This window comes from Cricetulus griseus, chromosome 3 (genome assembly GCF_003668045.3).
Source record: "Cricetulus griseus strain 17A/GY chromosome 3, alternate assembly CriGri-PICRH-1.0, whole genome shotgun sequence".
Classification (NCBI taxonomy): domain Eukaryota; kingdom Metazoa; phylum Chordata; class Mammalia; order Rodentia; family Cricetidae; genus Cricetulus; species Cricetulus griseus.
Genome location: NC_048596.1, coordinates 138,297,919 through 138,320,818, shown reverse-complemented (window position 1 = coordinate 138,320,818; position 22,900 = coordinate 138,297,919).

The following is a 22,900-nucleotide window of genomic DNA, read 5'->3' as shown; positions in this document are numbered from 1 at the left end:
AGGAACAGGTGGATGATTTAGTAACCTTAACTTCCATAGGATGCATTCATTCCTTTTCTTCTTTGTGTATCACCTCCAGGATGGCCAATAATTTCACGGAGAACAGCAACCTGAGTTGGCAGCTGAGTGCCTACCTTCAGGGAAATTGGAGTCAACAGTTCGAGAACCTGACAGACACCCTGACACAACAGATTATTGCCGTGAATGCTACACGCCTGAGCCTGCCCACTGTTAATACCCTCTTAACTACCCTTAAGCGAGCCTTTAGTTTAGTTAAGGAATGGGCTGGAATAGGGGTTATGTTTTCCATGATGCTGTTAGCCATTTTTGTTTGCTTGTGGTGCCTATGCAGGATCAGGAAGTCGCAAAAATCCCAAGCTGCTATGTTGGTACAGGCCTTTGCTGCTGTGGAAGCAGGACAGTCCCCTCAAGCATGGTTATCCATGCTGACAGACAAATAGATGTCTGTCTCGCCCTTGCTGAGTGAGTAATGCGTATCTGAATCAGTCATGCTCAATGACGGGCACCTACCCTCATGCTGAGCGAATAAGCATACATGTGTTCCCTTCAACCTAAGACATGAGCCTGTGAGGGCGACACAGTGACTCTTTGACGGGTAAGATAGGGACACTGGGGTTGAACCTAAGACAGAGATGACTGAAATCTGACAACAGATAGATACTGCTACTCCTATAATATTAAAACAAAAAGGGGGAACTGTAGGGAGCTGCAGAAAACCGCACCCAAAAGATGGCGCCGGTTTCCGCCTTCCGCCAGCCCGACGGCGAGCGCTCTCTGTGGTAAACAACTCCAAATAAGGCAAAGGTCATGTATCCTCTTAATTCTGCTTGGAGACAACCTATCCTGGCGCGCCACGTAGGGTTAGGTGATTGGTAGATGTAGACTATATCAGGCCCCGTCTCCCTCGGCCCGGGGCCCGCCTCCATTATACATTGTACAAAGCAAAGAGGTTCCCGATTAAACTGTGTTTGAAGAAGATTCCTCCGTGTGGCGTCTTTCTTGCTGGTCAAGGGTGGACGCCGCATAAATATATGTATAAAACAACACATTTTATAGAGCAGGAAAAAAACTTTTAAGATTTTTTGCCCCTTGGTTATTTTGCTTTCTATCATGCTCACACTATTACTGGAAGTATATTTTTGGAATTATTGTTATTAGCATCTGCATAAAGGCTCTATGGTGACATTTCAGGCAGTCATCAATCTTATTATAGGAGAAGGGCTTTTAAGGTAGCCTCTTCACTACTGCTTTAATTTTTAGTTGGGGTCATCCATTTGGATTTCTGGGCAATACTGTAGTTCCAGATTTGTCTTTAAACATGCAAATGCTCCCTCTATTAAGGTATGATTTTTCTTGCTCTCCTCTATTCATTCATCAACTCAATCATCTTGGTCCCTCATGTTCTTTTCCCTTCTGTTCTTCTGTCATCTTTCTGCTACCTCCCTCCTACACCCTCCTTCCCTGTTCCTTGTACTTCCTATTTGTTCAACAGTACTTGTATCTTTCCCCTTATCCAGGGGACCTTGTGTGTCTCCCTTAGTGTCCTCCCTATTTCTTAGCTTCTCTGGAGGTGTGGATTTTAGGCAGATAATGCTTTGCTTTATGTCTAATATCCATATACCAGTGGGGACAAACCTTGTTTGTCCTTCTGTGATTGGGTTACCTCACTCAGAAGCCGAGATTCATAGCTCATTACTGAGCTGAACTCCTGAAATCCAGTTCATGCCAGGAAAGAGTGATGAGCAAAGGGGTCAAGACCATGATGGGGAAACCCTTAGAAGCAGCTGACCTGGGCATGTGGGAGCTCATGGATCCCAGCCAGACAGCTGGGGAACTAGCATAGAACCAAATCAGGCCTCCTTATCATAGGTGACAGTTAGGTGGTCTGGGCAGTCTATGGAGACTCTGGAGGTGGAACCAGTATTAATTCCTAGTGCATAATGGAGTTTGGTGTCCACTCCCCTATGGAGGGACAGTCTTTAAGCTTAAAAACATGGAACAGAGTCTAGGCCCAGCCCTATATTATGTGACTGACCTTGATAATCCCCCATGCAAGGCCTCACTCTCCCTGGGGAGGTTGAGAAGTGGAATGTGTGGGGGTGGGGGAGTCATAGGAGCAAGGTGGGGAGAGAAAACTTAGATTGATATGTAAAATAAGGTATTTTTCTAATTTAATATAAAAGAATTATTGACATCAAATACTACTTAATTATATTGTAAAAGCCCTGTTATTCTAATAGTGTATTTACAAATGTGTGTAAAAATGTATTTTATATAAACTTCAGGAAATGTAAAATATGACATTAGTACCAGAGCACCACTGTCTATCTATCATATCAACTAGTAGGTTCAATACATGGATAATTATGAGAACACTGGTGTAGAGTTGATTATTGGAAGTACATTGGTGGTACATGAAATTCATCCCAATAATTGCATGGCAGAGGCTGGTAGGTCTCTCTGAGTTCCAACCCAGTCTGAACTGCAGAGCAAGTTCCAGGACAGCCAATGATACACAAAGCAAACATATCTCAAAACAAACAAATAAAGAAAAAACAAAAAGGTATTTATAAAATGTTGTGCAGTATTTCATATTAAAGGGGATAATCTTTTTCAAGAAAAAAAATAGCCAGTATCACTAAAAGGAATAAATTTAAAAAAAAATTATGCAAAACTCAAACTTATAGAAAGGAGCTACAATTACAAATATTAAGTGATCAATTACTTTGAAAACAGTTTTAAGTGCAAAATTATAAATTAATAAGCATAATTTAATTTTATATTAAAAAAATTAAAGAGGAAGCAAATTGTCCCTTGGGCTTCATTTTTCAAAAAAGTAGACTGCTTGGATTTCATTGACAATTTGACACAAATAAGAACACCTGAGAAGTCAGAACATCAATTAAGAATCTCCTCAATCAGCAAAGAGTTGGTGGTGCAAGCCTATAATCAGCACTTGGGAGCCAGGGGCAGGTGGATCTCTGTGAGTTAGAGGCGAGGGAGTGCAAGATTAGGCTCCAAAGCTACCCAGGGAATCCCTGTCTTGAAAAACCAATAAAAAAGAAAAGAAAAGAAAAGAAAATATAAAAAAGGAAAGACTCTCCTCAATCACATGGCCCTGTAGCAAAGTCTGTGCAGACTGTCTTTATTGATGATTAATGTGGGGAGTGGGTACATCCCACTGTGTGTGGGAACATGTTTAGGTGAGTAGTAGGCCTGGGCTACATTAGACATCAATCTGAGAAAACTAGAGGGAGTAAATAAGTCAAGAGTTTCCTACCATGTTTCCTGTGTCTTCTGCTGGAGTTCTTGATCTCATTCCCCATAGGATAGACTGCTACCTAAAACTCTAGGAAGAAACAAATCCTTTCTTCTCAGTTTGTTTTGTTTTTATGACAGCATGAGAAAGCAAACTTGTTACTGAATATAGTTAAATGATTTGTAAAATATTACAGGACATAACGTCCAACCAATAATTTCAAAGTACGTAGAAACATAATAGTAAAGCAGTAAATATTCCTGAGTTGGTGTGACTATCTAGAAAAACCCAGAAATGATTAATGTAGTACAGAGCATGTACTTCATAAGTCCTCCATTTGTAGTATGTGTATTGAAAACAGAACTCAGAGAGTTCACTCTAATCTTGATTCTTCCCTTTGCTTTTTTTCTACAATATCTTCAACTCAAACACTCAGCCCCTTCAGTTGCCATGGAGACAGTGATATCTAAATGAACTCTCAAAACAGAGTAGGTAAATCTCTTCTTGAAAGTTGTTGTTATAGGTATAATGCAGTAGGGCCGAGTTTCTGCTACTTGAGATTGCATGCAGGCATGAATGTATGTGTACTCGCCTACTGCATGTGTATTGTGTTGGAAACCTGTCAAAAGATGATGCATTGTGAACAATGCACTGGGGAACTATGAAAGAGGCTCCAGGGAAAAGGCAGAGGACCTTTTTACCTCAGCTGCATTTTGTTTCCTGGATTGATCATTTTGTGCTTCCTGTGACAAACATGTAACATTCAATTTATAAGAAATGGTTATTCTTGTTGGATGTCACAAAGTACCTGAAGACCCCACTCTGGTCAGTGAACCTTGAATTTAGATATGACTTTATGTATCATGCTTTCCTGGCTATAATCTGTAGCACTTGCCAGGAAATTATGTTTAAATCTATCTATCTTGACAAGTTCTGAGAAAAAGTTATTTTGTCAATTGTTTGTATGTGCTAAGTGGTATATATTTCCTCCTCTGTCTTTTCTGATTCTCTAGTACCTGTTCATTCTTCCCAGTGACTTTGGGAGCTGTGGTGTGTCATGCAGTATACCCATTTTCATTGCAATTATCTTTGGTATGGTTCAAGGATTCTGGCCTCTCCCATACCATCATCACTGTACCCTCTCCAAAACTCCTTTCAGATATGCAGTTACACAGTGTCATAGCCATTGTGCAACTATCATTTGGAGGACCAGTCCTTTCACAACTTTATCAGGTCATAAATGGGATAGATGTTTGGTTGGACCAACCCATAAGGAGACCACAAGTGACTCACTTTCCATCTGGACTCTATTCTGACTTATAAGACATTACTACTCAAGCTTGCTTGTTTCAGTCTCCTGGAGAGATGTGGCAAAGAACACAGTCAAAAGGGATATAGAGATAGGGAATGAAGCTGTTTGGTGCTAGCAGGATTCACATGATAGAGAGCCTGGATGCACCTGGATTTAAGGACAGTGCAGGGAGCTGGGATATTCATTATACTGTTGTTTTTTCTACTTTGACTCTAGTCTGTATATAACCAGGTTCTAAATTAAACTCGGGGATATCCAGGGTGCTGAAAGGCACAGGCTGGCCAGTCCTACCAATTCTATCCTGTGTTTCTGTTCTGTTCCTTTTATCTAACATTTCTCTGTCCTAGAGTCTCTTTTCAGGTACCCTAGCTAACTCTTTGAAGCAGGCTCCAAAGACTTGATCATTGGGATGTTGGTGGTGTCTTAAATGGCTAGTCCTAGCCACTGGGACTGTCAGCATCAGGCAAGAGGTGGAGCCAGCTATCCAGTTACTATGGATTGTCTCCTGATTTCATGGGCCAGCTTTCCCATGAGGTGTTGGGCAGCTGTTCTGCTGCAGAATCTAGAGAGGGGCAGGGAGCAATATCTCAGGGTTAGTGAATAGTGGGGCTGACTCAGCACAGTCCTCAGATTTCAACATCTATTGTTCCTATGACTCCCCTGTGGTAACATTGATAATGGATGGCAATTAATGCAGGAACACAAACCCAGGTATGGTCCTCATGGGCAGGTGGGGAAAATGGAAGGAGTAGAATGAATAAAATGAGTAATAATGATATATTGTATGCAAAATGAATCCATTGTCAATCAAAGGAAAAAATTTAAATAAAACACCATATGAAAAGGAAAAACAAAATACAATTATAGTGCCCCACTACCCCAAATAAACAGACAAAAATGGGACACACCCTATGGATTTCACTGCCAGATAGTGCCTAGTGACAATTTCTCCCTGGAATTTGCATATCTTATGAGCATGAAATAAATGCTATGTCAAAACTACATAGTTCTGAAATCATCAGTCTATTGTCATTTCAGGAAAACAGTTCAAAAAATCAAATATTCTATTTAAGAAAAAAAAATACAGAAGACACCAAAGCATGTACACTGGCCATTCCTGACATACACACTGCTTAATTGTTATCCTCAAGTGGCAAACACACATACACACACACACACACACACACACACACACACACACACACACACTCACCACAATTCACTCTGGCCACCACCTTATCGAATATAGCCAATTTGTAAACCCCTTTATCTTATTATAACTATAATACTCACCTGAAATCAGAAATCATACTGACCCGATCCTCTGAACCATTTCGAAACTTGCAGGTGCAAACTGCCTTGGTCTGTTGTGGCACTACTCTGCTGCTAATATGTATGTTAACTTACATGTATTTTCTTCCCTTCACAGCCTTCATTGTGTGGCAGACACCTAATTTAATTCCTCTTAAGAAGGTTCAGTTTGTGCTACCTCCCTATATCAGAACGAATGCTCTTGATTTGATCAATATTTCTTATTTGCACACACCAATAATCTACAATACTGCCTGGTGTTTGAAATGTTAATGTTCACCCTGGAAAAGTACTGAGATAAAGAAACAGGAGATATTGAGGGAGCACAGAGATGGGCACTGTGAAGCTAATATAACACATGGCAGGACAAAGGAAGACATTTCCTGTTCTCATAGCTTTCTGATCATATACGTTGGGGTCAAAGACTTGATATCTATAGAATAAAGTTCTAATCCTAACAAATTTGGAACATTTAATGAACAAAAATGATATCCATCTGTTAAAAATATGACAATACCCAGAGAGAACTGACCTGGGTTGCTGCATTTTCTTGCTGGCTGTTCCTCAGGTGGATGTGACAGGCATCTTGACTCCTTCTCCTCTGAGCAGGAACAGCAGCTGCACTGCAATAACTCAATATACTCCCAACCCCCAGCCTGTGCTAGTGAGCAATCACGCATGCGTACATGTTTGCCAGGCTGGGCTGCAGAGACTTCAAGAATCTTTTCTGAATCTAATGACATAAGGCAGTCATGCTCTTTAAGCTTTCTTATTGCTACCATGGAAAACTATGATTTTCATAGCCAACTTACAAATTGATCAGGAACAAATTAAAGGTGGTTTTAGGGGCAATATGTAGTGCATAATCATAATTCATGTTCCACTTTAGATCTCTGTAGGAAAGGCTGCTTAGAAAAAATGTAATCCAAACTAGAGAAGGTACAAAATGCAAGCCACTTGATGCACTGGCTGCAGAAATCAATAATAATTAAATATGTGACAAAAAGAAAACATTCTGCATTAATAAGCTTGAACTTATTTCTTATTTAAAATACAAAGTGGGTTCAGGTAACATGAAATTTTTTACCATGGAAATAATAATTGTTGTTTTCATAAAATTGTTGGGTTACTTTTCAGTGATAAAATATCTTACTCCCCTTTAAAAAATACTATGATGCAGATTTTATGTTTCTTTATTAATTTTAAAAACAGGATCTCACAGTTAGCACTTGCTGGCCTAGGAACACAGTTCATAGACCAACCTGGGGTTCAACACAAAGAGATCAACCAGGTTCTGCCTCTTGAGTGCTGAAAGTAGAGACATGTGCCATCAAGATAAATAACAATTATTATTATAACAAATAATAATTTTGTTATTTATACTTCTATGCATGTGTGTTTCTCTCTGTGTGTAAGGAAATATACATGTAGAGGTCTTAATATAGTGCAGTGGCTTTATTTGCTCTGAGACCTGGAGTTATATGCAGTTATAAGATTAATGACACAGTGCTAGCAACTGGACTTCAGCTCATTTTCTAGGAGTAGTAACTTTTAACAGCAAAATTACCTCTCCAGATCTGATATCTACTTTTATTCTGTGACACATTATATCCAACAGAATGTGCAGACAAACAGATGTCTTCATAAACTCCTGAATTTTATATTTATATTTATATTTTCTTTGGATTTCCCTTTACAATAGTACCGCCTGTTCTGGAAATTGCTCTATAGACCAGGCTGTCCTTTAACTCACAGAGATCTGCCTGCCTCTACCTTCTGAGTGCTGGGATTACAGACATACACCACCACTGCCCAGCAGTTCCTGAATTTTAAATATGCATACATTCCATTCTTCCAAAAATGTCTCATAATATTGACCTAAAAATACCACTGCCTGCAGGCCAAAGACTATATGGGAAAGAGAAATCTGTAAGAAAATAGTGAATGATGTTTCAAATTGGAAAATCTGCAGGGTGCATTATTAAATCGTGGATGGGAAAGATCTTCATAAATAAAAATATGGCTTTGAAAGGAAATCTATGTTTTCCATCAGTAATGTTGGTTACACCAAACACACATAAGGACTCTTTAGAAGTACAGTCCCCAATGAGGTTTACCAGTCCTTTTTCAAGAGGAAGAGGAAAGAATTACATGGGGACTCTTCAAGACAATCTTTCATTTCTGATAGTGTAAACAAAGCTCTAGCCTTTGCTTCATTCAGCTCCCATACTTCACCTAATACTTACAGGGAGAGATCCTTTTACAACCTTATTAAGTTGTGGCTGTGGAAATAGGGGAAGAAAGATAAACAACAGATACTGTAGCAGCCAAGTGAGGAACAGCTGCCATTCTCCTAGGTTAGAGGTGCACAGCCTCTTCCAATCTACCCTTATAGCCGGAAGACAGCTGTCTCCACTATTATGCTTGCTTACTCTACACCCTGTCCCATGTCATCACTTTCAGGAGCTTTCCCAGGGTGGCTGAATTTGTGCAGTGCAGGAATTAACACATAAGGATGTTCATATCTTAATACACTCATTTTTTTCACTGGATAGCCCCATTCAATATTGAAGAATATCATGCTGGGAACTAAACCATGGAAGGAATCTGGAGGCAGGAGATGAGGAAGAGACCATGAGGAGTGCTGCTTGCTGGTTTGCCCCCTGTATTATGCTCAGCCATCTTTCTCATAGAGCCTAGGTCCTCTACCCTAGCATCAGAACACCATCAACTGGCTGCACTCTTTCAAAAGTAAAAACAGTTAATGCAATGCTCTACATGCTTGTTTACAGTCTGATCTATGAATGTGTTATCTTAATTTAGTTTTCTTCCTCTTAGTTGTCTTATGTTGGTTTGAAGTTCACACAACACTACACTGAACCATTTAATACTTGTCAAGTTGACACAGAAATATATCACTTGAAAGCCACTACTATTTCTGTCTTTGTTTCCCTGTAAAGCCTCATTGATAAACATATCACAGTACATCTCTGTAAAAACTTCCAAGTCCCACAGCCTTGATGATTCAAACACTTTAAAAATTTAGTATCTTAAAAATTGTCCAGTATCTATTAAAATAAAAATAAAAATTCTCCATGATGCTTCCAAATCTCATTTTTTAAAAAGTTTAAAATCTTGCAAATCAGAGCTCCTGTATAATTCTTAAAATTCACTTACTTATCAAGGAGTAATCTGAAAAAGCAAAATCAAATCTGCCTGAGTATAAAAACACACAATTTGTTTTTCTTTTTCGAGACAGGGTTTCTCTGTATAGCTTTGGAGCCTATCTTGGCACTCACTCTGGATACCAGGCTCGGCTTGAACTCACAGAGATCTGCCTGCCTCTGCCTCCCGAGTGCTGGGATCAAAGGTGGGTACCACCAACACCCGACAATAACACAAATTTCTATGTCTGAGATCAATTCACTTTATTTAGGTGACCTTGCAAGGTTCTTGGTCAGTGCTCCAGCTCTGCCCTCTTAAACACAGACAAATTGTGTTCTAGTGTCAGGCTGGCTGTACTCCACTGCTGCTACTAATCTTGGTAATAATCCTCTGGTATTGATAACCTGCAAATCCTGTGTAGCTTTGCTGATATTGGGCTACACTTTCACTAATAACTTCTCCTGGACTCTTCTCAGTGCCTCTACCACTGCCATACAGTGCCAAACCTCAGCAACTCCCTTGCCTCTTCTATACCTTCAAAACCAGTGTCACTTGATGATCCTTAAATTAGTAAGATCAGTGGCCAACAGGAGGTTCAAACTTACCATTTCTGGAACACAGCTTCTGTCTGCTCACCAAGAGTAAATACTTCCCCAAAACTTCACCTCCAAAATGCTGAAAGTTACTCATTGATTACAGCAGATTGTTTTTTAGCCCCAGGTGGCCAGTATCCATTTCCAGTACAGTAAAGGGTTCAGTTATCCACAACACACAGTGTCACACAGTATATATTCCATTTCTTTTGAAATGGTCTATGCTGTCTTGAGAAATTCTCTTGATGATCTTGAGTTCCTATTCTTCTGACACTACCTACTAAGTCTTGGGGTCAACAGTGTGCACTATTTACACTTTTTGTCATGGTAAGCAATAAACCCAAATCTTCATGTATGCTAAGCGTCATCATCCATAAAGCCATGCTCTTTCTTATAAATCATACATTTAGTAAGGATCCTGGTGAATGATCTAGCAAAATTCCCCTGTAATGGCTATAAAATTAGCTTTTTCATTCTTCACCAACCAAATTGATATCAGATATACAGAAAATAAGAGAGCTGAGAAGGAAATCAAAGAAACATCACCCTTTATTATAGCCCCAAACAATATAAAATATCTTGGGGTAACACTAAACAAACAAGTAAAAACCTGTATAACAAGAAAGATATCAAAGAAGATACAAGATAATGGAAAGATCTCCCATGCTCTTGAAGGATCAACATACTAAAAATGCAATCATGCCAAAAGCAATCTACAGATTCAATGCAATCCCCATCAAAATACCTGCACAATTATTCACAGACCTGAAAGAATAATACTCAACTTTATATGGAGAAAGAAAAGACCCAGGGGAGCCAAAACAACCTGTACAATTAAAAAAAAAAAACTTCTGGAGGCATCACAATCCCTGACTATGACAGAGCTATAGTCCTGAAAACAGCTAGGTACTGGAAAAAATAGAGAGGTAGACCAATGCAATTGAATTGAAAACACTGATACTAAACCACATACCTACGAACACCTGATTTTGACAAAGAAGCTAAAGAAATACAATGGAATAAAGACAGCATATTCAACAAATGGGGCTGGCATAACTAGATTTTGGCATGTAGAAGACTTCAGATAGATCCTTGTCTATCGCCATGCACAAAACTTCTGTGCAAATGGATCAAAGTACTCAACATAAATAGAGCCACACCGAACCCTTTAGAAGAGAAAGTGGGAAGTATACAAGATTGAATTGGTACAGGAGAGAGCTTGCTGAACATTACACCTGTAGCATAAACACTGAGATAATTAACTATTAAATGGGACCACCTGAATCTGAGAAGCTTTTGTAAGGCAAAGGACACAGCCATCAAGACAAAATGGCAGCCCACAGATTGGGAAAAGATATTCACCACCCCTATAAATGACAGAGGGTTGTACTCCAAAATTTACAAAGAATGCAAGAAGGTAGTTTCCAAAATACTTAATAATCCAATTAAAATTTGGGGTACAGAACTAAATAGAGAATTCTAAACAGAATTTTCAATAGACGAATCTAAAATGGCCAAAAAACCCATAAGAAAGTGTTCAACTTTTTTAGCCATCAGGGCAATGAAAATCAAAACAACTCTGAGATACCATCTTACTGCAGTCACAATGGCTAAAATAAAAAACACCAATGATAACTTATGCTGGAGAGGGTGCAGAGAAAGTGGAACATTCCTCCACCACTAGTGGGATTGCAATCTTGTACAGCTACTTTGGAAATCAGTATAATGATTCCTTAGGAAAATCAGAATCAGTCTACCACAAAATCCTCCAATTCCACTCTTAGGCGTATACCACAAAGAAGCACATTCATACATGAAGGAATCCGTTCAACTATATTTGTAGCAGCATTTTTTGTAATAGCCAGAACCTAAAAGCAAACTAGATGCCCCTCAATTGAAGAATGGATACAGAAAATGTGTTACACGTATACCATGGAAGACTACTCAGCGGAAGAAAACAAAACAAAACAAAACAAAACAAAACAAAAACAATGGAATACTGCTATTCGCAGGCAAGTGGGTGGAACTAGAAGAAACTATTCTGAGCCAGGTAACCTAGTCAAAAAAACACAAACATGATTATTCCTTCACTTATATGAGGATTTTACACATAGAGCAAAGATTCCCAGCATGTAATCCACATGACCAGAGAAGCTAGGCAACAAGGAGGACTCTAAAAGAGACATAGGCTATCCTCTAGGGAAAGGGAAAGAGCAAGATTTCCTGAGCAAATTGGGAGCATGGGAGAAGGGAAGAAGGAGCTAGGAAAATGAGAAGGGGAGAAGAAGAGAGGTGAGGAGGACATAAGGGAACAGAATGTTGGGTAGGGGAAAAATAGAGAAGTGCAAATAAGAGATACCATCAAAGAGGGAGCCATTATAAGGTTTAAAGCAATATCAGGCACTAGGGAAATGTCTAGAGATCTACAAGGATGATACCAACTAGCCATCTAAGCAACAGTGGAGAGGCTAACTTAAATGCCCTGCCCTGATAAGGAGATTGACTTCTAACATATATACCATCCTAGAGATTTCATCCGTTAGCTGATGGAGATAGAGGCAGATACCCACAGCTAAAATGAACCTGAACTGTAATCCAGTTGCAGAGAAGGAGGAGAGATGATCAAAGGGGTCAGTGCCAGACTGGTGAAACCTACAAAATCAGCTGACGAGGAGAAAGGGGTGCTTTGGCCCCAGACTGATCACTAGGAAACCAGCATGGAACTGATACAGACCCCATAAATGTTGGTGTTATTGAGCAGGCCTCATGAAATATATGGGACCTCTTGTAGTAGGTCAGTAGTTATCCATAGCATAGGAATGGCCTTTGGGATCCCATTTAACATAGAGGGATACTCCCTCAGTGTAGACACACGGGGGAAGGCCAAGGCCCTATGTCATAGGATTTGACAGACTCTGAAGAAAAACCCTTGAAAGGCCTAAATCTGCCTGGGGAGGAGAAGTGGTATTGGTTACGTAGGGTGTTAGTGGGGTCAGGAGAGGAGGGGAGGGTGAAGGACAAGAGATTGACATGTAAACAATCTTGTTTCTAATTTAAATAAAAATTTTATAAAAGGAAGAGAATGCCCCCCCAAAAGAAAGACCATATGTTCATCTACGATTGTGTGCATGGTATCACAGATGGTATAGAAGGCTCTTCTTTTCTTGCCACTCTGTTTTAGTTAGGATTTCTATGGCTGTGACAAAACACCATGTCTAAAAAGAAAGCTGTGGAGGAAAATGTTTATCATGCTTACCCTTCAGCATTGCTGTTCATCACTAAAGGAAGTGTAGAGAGGACTTCAAACAGGGCAGCATCCCAGAGAGAGGAGCTGCTTTCCCAGGCCTTGGAAGGGAGCTGCTTCCTAACTTCCTTCACTTGCCTTAGTCACCCCTCTTTCTAATAGAACGTGGGGCCAGAATCTCAGGTGCATTGTCACCCACCTTGATGGGCTGGACCCTCCCCTATTGATCATTAGTGAGAAAATATCTTATACCTGTATATATCCGAGGCATTGACTCAAGTGAGTTTCCTTCCTTCAAATATTCTCACTTGTGTCAAGTTGACACAAAAAACCACCCAGTATCCTGTAATTACAAAGATTTTAAAATTTAAATCATGAAACTCAAAATTGTATACCAAATGTATATGTTTGTTTATAAACAGCCAGTGTTTAAAATTAATCCCATGTAAGTAAAAAGGGTACAAAAATGAACATCCAACATACTGAAAAAGCTTTCAAATAAAAAATAACAAACCAAAAATGTACACAGAAGGCACATAATTGGGACACAAATACAGATGCATAATATTTGAACTTGGATTTGTCTTCCTATGGGATGTGGTGGGGTAAGGGTGACACAGAGATTGTGGAAGTGGACAAACAATGACTGGTGCAACCCAGACTCATGCCAGTAGAGTGAGTTGCACCCCTGGCACTGCATGGATTGTGAAGACTCAGTGGCTTTGTGTTACAGAGACCTAGTATGAAAACAAACATGACTTGAGAAAAAAAGTTTTCTATGTAATGATGCCTAATGATATTATGCTACTCTTGGATTGTTTCTAGCCAAGATATCATCAGAGAAGATTCATCCAGCAACTGATGTAAACAGATACAGATACCCACAGTCAAACATTAGCCTGAGGTTGAGGAATCCTACAGAAAACGGGAGAAAGGATTGGTGCCAAGGACAGAAGAAGAAAATGTCCAGTATTAATCAACCAGGTCCCTTAGTTGCTCACAAGATTGCAACAACAGTCAGGGTGACTAAATGGAACTGTGGTAGGCTATTTAAATATATCTGACAGTTGTATGGCTTGGTTTTCTTTTGGGATTCCTAACAGTAAAAGATAAAGCTGTCTTTAACACATTTGATCCATTTGTTACCCTTTAACACATTTGATTTGACCAGCTTTAATGCAAAGGGACATGTCACTGAATCTTGATATGCCATGTTTTGTTCATGGGAGTTCTACACTTTGCAGGACATAAACAGAGGAGGGTTGGATTGTTTGGGGCACTGGGGAGGCAGAGTGACAAGGAGCTCAAACTGCAGTCAGGATTCAAAATTAATTAATTAATGAAAGACTTATTCTCAGCCTAGCAGTGTAGACCATTCCTTTAATCCCAACATTATGGAGGGAGAGGCAGAAGCAGAGGCAGAGCAGGTTGATCACTGTGAGTTTAATGCCAGCCTGATCTGCAGTGTGAGTTCCAGGACAAACTTATCCTGACCTGAGGAAACATGCCCACTGATGCAATAGATGTATGAATGCCATGAGAAAAGTCAACCTACACATAGTAGGATTTAAGGACTCTCCTTAAAGAGTCCTTAAGGAGTGAAACTTATAAATTCTCCAGTTATAAGAATCAAGAATATGGAGTCTGGCAGAACATAGGCCCTGAGGGAAAGTCTAATATTATTATTATGCTAACATAGTATCAAAACAATTCCTAATGAGATATTGTTATACACACAGTCAAGTAATTTTTCAACCTTCATCAGAGAAGGGTGTTTTGTCAGCACATGATCCCTAATACAGAGGTCCATACTTTATCGAGGTGCAGACAATAAGAGATTGCACAATACTAGGCACTAAACACAATACCTATACTGTACTTCTCCCCCCTAAATTCAGGTGTCATTGTGAGAGACAGTCTGGTAGTAATTTAAAAGTCATAAAGTATGAAAGAATAAGGTCATAGAGGAAGATTCAACTTTAGTCCCTGAAATGGCTACTGTTATGTTGGGGATGAACCTGTGTAAGAGTGTGTTTTTTGTTTATTTATTTATTTATTTATTTATTTATATTTATTTGTGTGTGTGTGTGTGTGTTTTGTTTGTTTGTGTGTGTGTGTTTGTGTGTGTGTGTGTGTGTTTGTGTGTGTTAGCAAGTGCAAATGTAGATATCATGCACATATTGGAAGGACACATAAAAATTTTGTGGAGCAATCTCTACATCCACCTTTATGTGTATTCAAGGTATCAAAGTCAAGATGCCAGGTCTGAACAGCAATTGCCTTCATGTGCTGAGGATTTGGTCTTTCTTTTCCATTTTTTCTCTTACAGATTCATACATGAACATAATGAATTTTAGTCATTTCCATCCCATTACTCTTTCTAATCCCCATACTTTCAACCACTGAAGATCATATTCTAAAAACTTCCATTTTACTTGTTTGAAATACGTGTAGTTTTGAATGTAAAATATGGGTTTATTTAATTTGTTATTTGATATTCTAAATTGAATTTAAAACACTTGTATTATAATGTAACAAGAATAAATAAAGCCCGAGAGTGATATAGGGGGTTCAAACTTCAATCTGATTATCAGAGAAACAAACCATCTGGGTAGTAGCTTCTTAATTCTAGTTTGTGCTAAATGGGCTGATCTTGTCTCCATGGGCCCTTAGCATGCCTTGGAGTGTAACCTCTAGTCAGCATGGCTAGACAATGAATGCTCCTATCATTAATGTGAATACCATATACTGACCCCTTGCTCCTGTCTTATATAACTCCCTAACTCTGGGATTAAAAGCATATAATCCCAGGTGCTGAGGTCATCTTTGTGTGATATGTTTATCTTTACGACTGTATCAATCCATCCATGCATTTCTTGGTAGCCTTGGACTCACAGAGATCTGTCTACCTCTTAATCTTGAGTCCTAGGAGTAAAGGTATATACCACCCCATCCTAGCCTCTGGCTGCTGGGATTAAAGGTATGAGCCTGACTTCTATGGCTTGTTGCTGACTTGGCTTTCAGAAAGCTCCTTTAATCTTTAATAAATCATAAATAATGTATAACCAAAATTACATATTTGCATCATTTCTTCTTTTCCTTTATTCCATCCAATCCCTCCCATAAACATTTAATTTCTGTTATTCAGTTTCATGGATTCTTTTTGTTAATTATTGTAACTTTAAGAATTTATTCCTATCTCATTATGTGCTTGCATATTTTGTGCATTTATATGGTTGTTGCCCAAGAGCACATATAAGTACCACAGTGGGCATGGAAGTCAGAGAAGAAAACACAATCATTGGTTATCAGCACAATTGGGCTCTGAAGATCCAATTCTGGTTGTCAGACACAACTTCACGTGCCTTATTTTCTTGAAAAAACTGAATGTTATTTGATTGCTTTGAGAAAGGCTTTGTATGTATAAGAGCCCTAGGTGATGTGGAAATAGGTCTGTAGACCAGGGTCGCCTCAAACTCAGAGATCTGACTCTGTTTGCCTCTGAGCACTGGGATTAAAGGTGTATACCATCACTGTTCAGGAACAGCTTTCCTAATATTGACCTTGATATGTGAAGACAAAGACTTCTCAGTTCGTAATGGTATTTGACCTAGAACACAGTGCATAGTGACTGGAGTGATATCACAAAAATTAAGAGCACTTACTGCTCTTAGAGCAGACATGATTTTTGTTGTTTGACCTGACATGGTGACTCAAAACCATCCACAACTGCGGCTCTAGGTATCCAAGTTCCCCTTTTCTAGTTTTGTCAGACACTAGGCATACACACAGTACCTATACATACATAGAGGCAAAACAGGTGTGCACATCCATATATATATATATATATATATATATATATATATATATATCAACACATTACTTGGAGCAGGGTGAACCTTTTAAGAAATCCAGTTCTAGAGATAGAAGAGTGATGAGCAAAGGGGTCAAGACATGCTGAGGAAACCCACAGAAACAGCTGACCTGAGCAAGTGGGAATTTATGGACCCCAGTCAGACAGTGGGGAACCAGCATAGAACCAAATCAGTCCTCCTGAAATTGGTGGACTGTTAGGTGCTCTGGACAATCTATGGGGGCTCTGGAGTTGGAACCAGTGTTAATTCCTAGTACATGATTGAACTTTTGGTGTCCATTCCCCATGTCGGGATTGTCTGTCAGCCTAAAAACATGGCAGAGAGCATAGGCCCTGACCTACATGGAGTGACTGACTTTTGTAATCACCCATTGAAGGCCTCACTCTCCCTGGGGAAGTAGTGGGAAATGGGATATGTGGGGGGTAGGAGGGTCATAGGAGGATTGTAGAGACAGGGAACTGGGTTGATACGTAACATGAAATTCTTTCCATGGAAATAATAATTGTTGTTTTCATAAATGTGTTGGGTTACCTTTCAGTGATAAAATTTCTTACTCACTTTTAAAATACAATATGGTGTAGATATTATATTTATTTATTTATTTATTTATTTATTTATTTATTTATTTATTTATTTATTTTTAAGACAGGGTATCACTGCTACTGCTTGCTGGCCTGGTAAAACAGGTTGTAAATCAAGCTGGAGTTATACTCAAAGAGATCCACCAGCTTCTGCCTTTTGAATGCTGAAAGTAGCCTTTTGAATGCTGAAAGTAAAGGCATGTGCCATCCAGATAAATAACAAGTATTATTATAATTAGTAATAACATTATTATGTGTACTTATATATATGAGTGTTTCTGTCCATAGGTGTAAGTATTTAGAGGTGTTAATATAATTCATTTGCTTTATTTTCCCCCAGAGCTGGAGTTATATGCAGTTATGAGATTACGGAAATGGCACTAGAAAGTGGACTTCAGACTTTTTTGAACAGTAGTTGTTATTTAATAGGAAAACAATATCCCCAGATATGATATTTACTTTTATGCTATAGTACAATACACCCAAACTGAACATGCAGACAAACAAACAACTACTCAGGTAAATTCCTAAATTTTATTTTACCTTTTCAGTTTCTGAGACAAGGTTTCCCTTTATAACAGTACTCCATGTACTGGAAATTCCTCTATAGTCCAGGCTGGCCTTTAACTCACAAAGATCTGCCATACTCTACCTTCAGAGTGCTGGGATTAATGGCAAGGACCACCAATGCCCAGCAGCTCCTGAATTATAAATATGCATACATTCCATTCTTCCAAAAATGTCTCATAATATTGACCTAAAAATACCACTGTCTGCAGGCCAAAGACTATATGGGAAAGAGAAATCCATAAGGAAATAGTGAATGATATTTCAAATTGGAAAATCTGCAGGGTGTATTATTAAAACATGGATGGGAAAGATCTTCATAAATAAAAATATGGCTTTGAAAGGAAATCTATGTTTTCCATCAGTAATTTTGGTCACTCCAACAGACTTAAGGGACTCTTTAGGAGTACAGTCCCCATAATGTTTACCAGTTCAGTTTGAAGAAGAAGAGGATAGAAGTACACAAGGACTCTTCAAGATTATCATCCATTTCTGACAGATAGGGTAAACAAATCTAGCCTTTGCTTCACTCAGCTTCCACCCTGCACATAGTACTTACAGGGAGAGATCCTTTTACAACCTTATTAAGTTGTGTCTGTGGAGTTAGGGGAAGGAGAGATAAAGAACAGCCACTGTAGCATCCATGTAAGGAACAGCTGCCATTCTCCTAGGTCAGAGGTGCACAGCCTCTTCCAATCTATACTTATAGCAGGAGGACAGCATCTCAAGTACTGTGCTTCCATATTCTAACTCCTACCCCATATCAGCACTTTCAGGAGATAACCCAGTGTGACTGAATATGCTGCAGGGTAGGAATGAATAGATAAGTATTTTCATATCTTAATTCATTAGATTATTTCATTTAACATCACCATTCAATATTGAAGGATATCATGTCACGAACTAAACCAGGGAACGGATCTAAAGACACATATTGATCCAGAGACCATGCAGGAGTGCTATTTGATGGTTTGCCCCCTGCAATATGCTCAGCGATCTTTCTCATAGAGCCTATGACCTCTAGCTCTAGGATCACAATACTATCAGTTTGCTTCTCACTTCCTAAAGCAACAGTTAAGAAAATCCTCTACTTGCTTGCTTACATTCTGATCTACTGAGGTGTTTTCTTAATTGAGTTTCCTTCCTCTTATGTTTCTTCTGTTTTTGTGAAGATGTCACAACACTACCAGAGCAAATGCATTGTAGACACCATTACCTGGCCACAATCACATTGTTCATGCACACATTTCTCTGTTCCCTGCCTTATTGTAGTACTTTGTGGTAGGGAGGTGTGGGGCATGAAAATCGAACACCTCAGGCTTTGATATGTTGAGGAGTCTATCACCACTACTGAGCTAGATCTGTGTTAATAGACCCTCTGGAGAAGTGACAGCTTTTGGGATCAACAGTGTTGGAATGGGTCACCACTCCCTTGCATTTTCAAAATACCTCTTAAAATCTTAAATCCAAATACAATTTTAAAATGAGTGACAGAAAGAAAGGAGACCGCCCCCATGGACTTATCTGTCAGAAGATACCTAAAGGAAAATTCCACTTTCCATTTACATATGTTACTAACTCCAACCAAGGTCGGGAATCAGAACATGGTACTGTAGATGAATAATCCAAACCAAATATTTACTAAACAATCTAGAATACAGTACTTGTATCTAGACAGCATTATAAAAACCAAAACAAAAGAAATGAAGACAAGGAATTTTGGTGAGTTATTTTTTATGATTACTTAAAAATTGCTGGTGAATTGAGAAATAAAAATCAGTGACAGTACATAGAAGCCAGGCACCCACTTTTAACCCAGATAGGAGATGGGATTACACAACTTTAATCTTAGGACTCAGGATTAAGAAGTAGACAGAACTCCATCAGTCCAAGGCCACTCACATCTACATGAATCAATATAAAAGAGAATTATGATGCACACGTTTAATCCCGACATTAGGAGAGTACATAAGACAGAAGCATTATTTCAAAGAAGCTTTCCATTTTCCAGCCACACTTTAGAAAGGCAGTATTTTGAGGCTTGGTGAAGAGCTTGTGAATGGATAAGTACTTTCTGCCTGAGCTAGATGTGAGAGCTAGTGGTGAGCTGCTTTGCTTTTCTGATATTCAGCTTGAAGCATAATATCATTCTTTGGGTCTTTTATTTATTCCTGTTTCAAGGAAACCTGTTTGCAAAGTCCAAATTAGACCTTATTATGGGGTCACAAAAATATTTGTCATTCTGTACCTCTGTGTAGAGTGTATGGCTGTATGAGAAAGAAATCTCTCATTTCAATTATATGATTAATTCCAAATAAAAGAGTAAAATAAAATGTAAAAATGAGAATTTCTAAGAGTGATGCCAGAAAGATGCCTTAATGGAGAAGAAGATATGTGTCAAAAGCCTGGCACCCTGTATTCACTCCCAAGGTAAAGGGGAGAGAAAAATGAATTTCATAGTTAACCTCTGGCCTCTCCACATGTTCACAGGGATTCACACACCCATCCACACACAAACTCAAATCACACATAATAATAATAACAATAATAAGAAATTTGACAAGTGTGTTTTTAGTGAATTCAATAACCTCAACATTCCAGAAAGTTGAAGAAAGAATGAATTTCACAAACATGGAAGAAAGATGAATTTCAGGACGTTACCCTCTGGCTTCTACATGTTTCCTGAAGCATACACATATCTATTGAAATACAAACTCCACACACTTATAAAATACTACTACTACAACTACTAGTACTACTGCTACTCCTACTACTACTGTTACTACTACAACAACTACTACTAAAAATAAAAGTAATGGGAAAAATCAATAAAGTGTTTCTACAGGAATAAATATTGATGGAGTTTCTCAATGAGAACTTGGTTTTCTGAATTTGTTTTATATAAGTTTTTTAAAAATAGTTAATAACTGTTTCCAATAATATTGAAAGTAAAAGTTTTGGGGAGATAGCTCACTCAATAAATATCTTTCCTGACTATCATTCAGATTGAGGTTGACTCTTCAGAACTGAGGAGAATTTGCTGCAGACAACAAGAACCTGTGATTCCAGAAATGGGATAGGAAAAACAACACAATCTTGGAACTTACTGTCCAGGCTAGCCAAGTCAGCAAGTACTGAGTTCAATCTTCAAAGAGACATCTCAATCCATAATTAGGAAGAAGAGAGAGCTTTCATTAAATGCCGTGAGTTTTTTGATAGCTCAGAATTTATCTCCAGTTATATTCTTTGTCCTAAAATGCCCCATCCCCTAATCTGCCTCATAAAGACACCAATTAGGGTTCATTATTTATATTAATGAGGCAAAGAGGGGCAACTATTTGAAACCACCAGGTTCCACTCTATGGCTCTAATATTCTCACAGCCATATCATAATGTAAAATGGTTTTAATTCACCTTCAAAAGTCTTCTTAATCAAGTCTATGGGAGCACATTGCTTTAAATCCAGGCAGAAGCAGTCAGATTTCTGAGTTCTAAGCAACTCAAGACCCCAGAACCCTTTCCAGGAGATCCAGGAGTACCTAGAGAAAACCTGTCCTAAAAAGCCAAAAATAGTATTTGTAGTATTTGAAAGAATCAATAATGTAAAAGCCCATGTTCTTTTTATGACTTAAGGAAACAACTTAAATGGAAAATTCTGTAAAATCAAATCAAATTTGATATTCACATCATACAATGTGACAAAGTATACATTAACTTTCTTTTGAAATGGTGTGATGCTGGCCTGAAAAATGCTGTGGATGATCCTGAGCTTGATATTCCTCTGCATTTACCTACTGAAAATTGGGGATACCAGTGGGCAACATCACAGCTGTTATTGTCATGCTATTGCTTACAGACAAATATTTGCATATGCTAGGCACCAGTTTTAACAAAGATAAAATTTCTCATATTCCCCCATATACTTTCTTATAAATCATACTTTTAATAAGGATCCTGGCAACTTGATGTAGCTAAACTCAACTATAATTGATAAAAGATTAGTTTTTTTCATCCTTTACCATCCCAAGTGATATCAGATCACACTGAAAATTTTCTGGATCAAATTTCTTATTGGTAATAATTTCCCATTCACTTAAACTCCTCCCTTGGTTATTGTATTAAGTAATTTCTTGAGTTGTTAAGCTTAACATTTTTTTTTCAATTTGAAAAAAATGGTTGTTGTGATTATTACTTATCTGTCATTACCTCTTTCTTTGAATATTCTCGGGAGGAGGCATTTGGTAATAGATAAGTCCTTAAAGGAGTTTTAATAGGAAACATGTGTAGTATCTTCTGAGATGATACATTCTTCACACAGAAAGAAGACATTATGGTGAGATCTGAATTCCTTAAACACATATAAATATTCTGTCATCCAATCTACCATGATTTAAGCTTTTCATACAATACTTAAGAAATCACTTATTTCCTTAAGAAAGTAAAACTAGTTGATATATTCTGGTTGAGAGACCACATGTTCATTTAAAAATATGTGTATGATATCACAGCTAGTGTAGAAATCTCTTCTCTCTTGCCTCACTGTCTTAGTTAGGGCCTTATATTGCTGTGACAAAACACCATGCTCAAAAAGAAATTTATGGAGGAAATAATGTTTTAGACTTAACCTTCAGCATTACTGTTCATCACTGAGGAAGGGTAGACAGGACCTCAAACTGGACAGGATCCCAGAGTCAGGTGCTGATACAATAGCCTTGGAAGGGAGCTGTTTACTAACTTGCTTCACATGTCTTGCATATCCCATTTTTTTAAAAAACTTGGCACAAGGAGCTCAGGGATAGTACTACCCACCATGATCGGCTAGGCCCTCCCCCATTAATCATTAATGAGAAAATACCTTATAGCTTGATCTATCAAGGCATTTCCTCAATTGAGGCTCTTTCCTCCAAAGTTGCTCACTTGTGTCAAGTTGAAAACAAAACCACCCAGTAAACTGTAATTACAAAGACTTAAA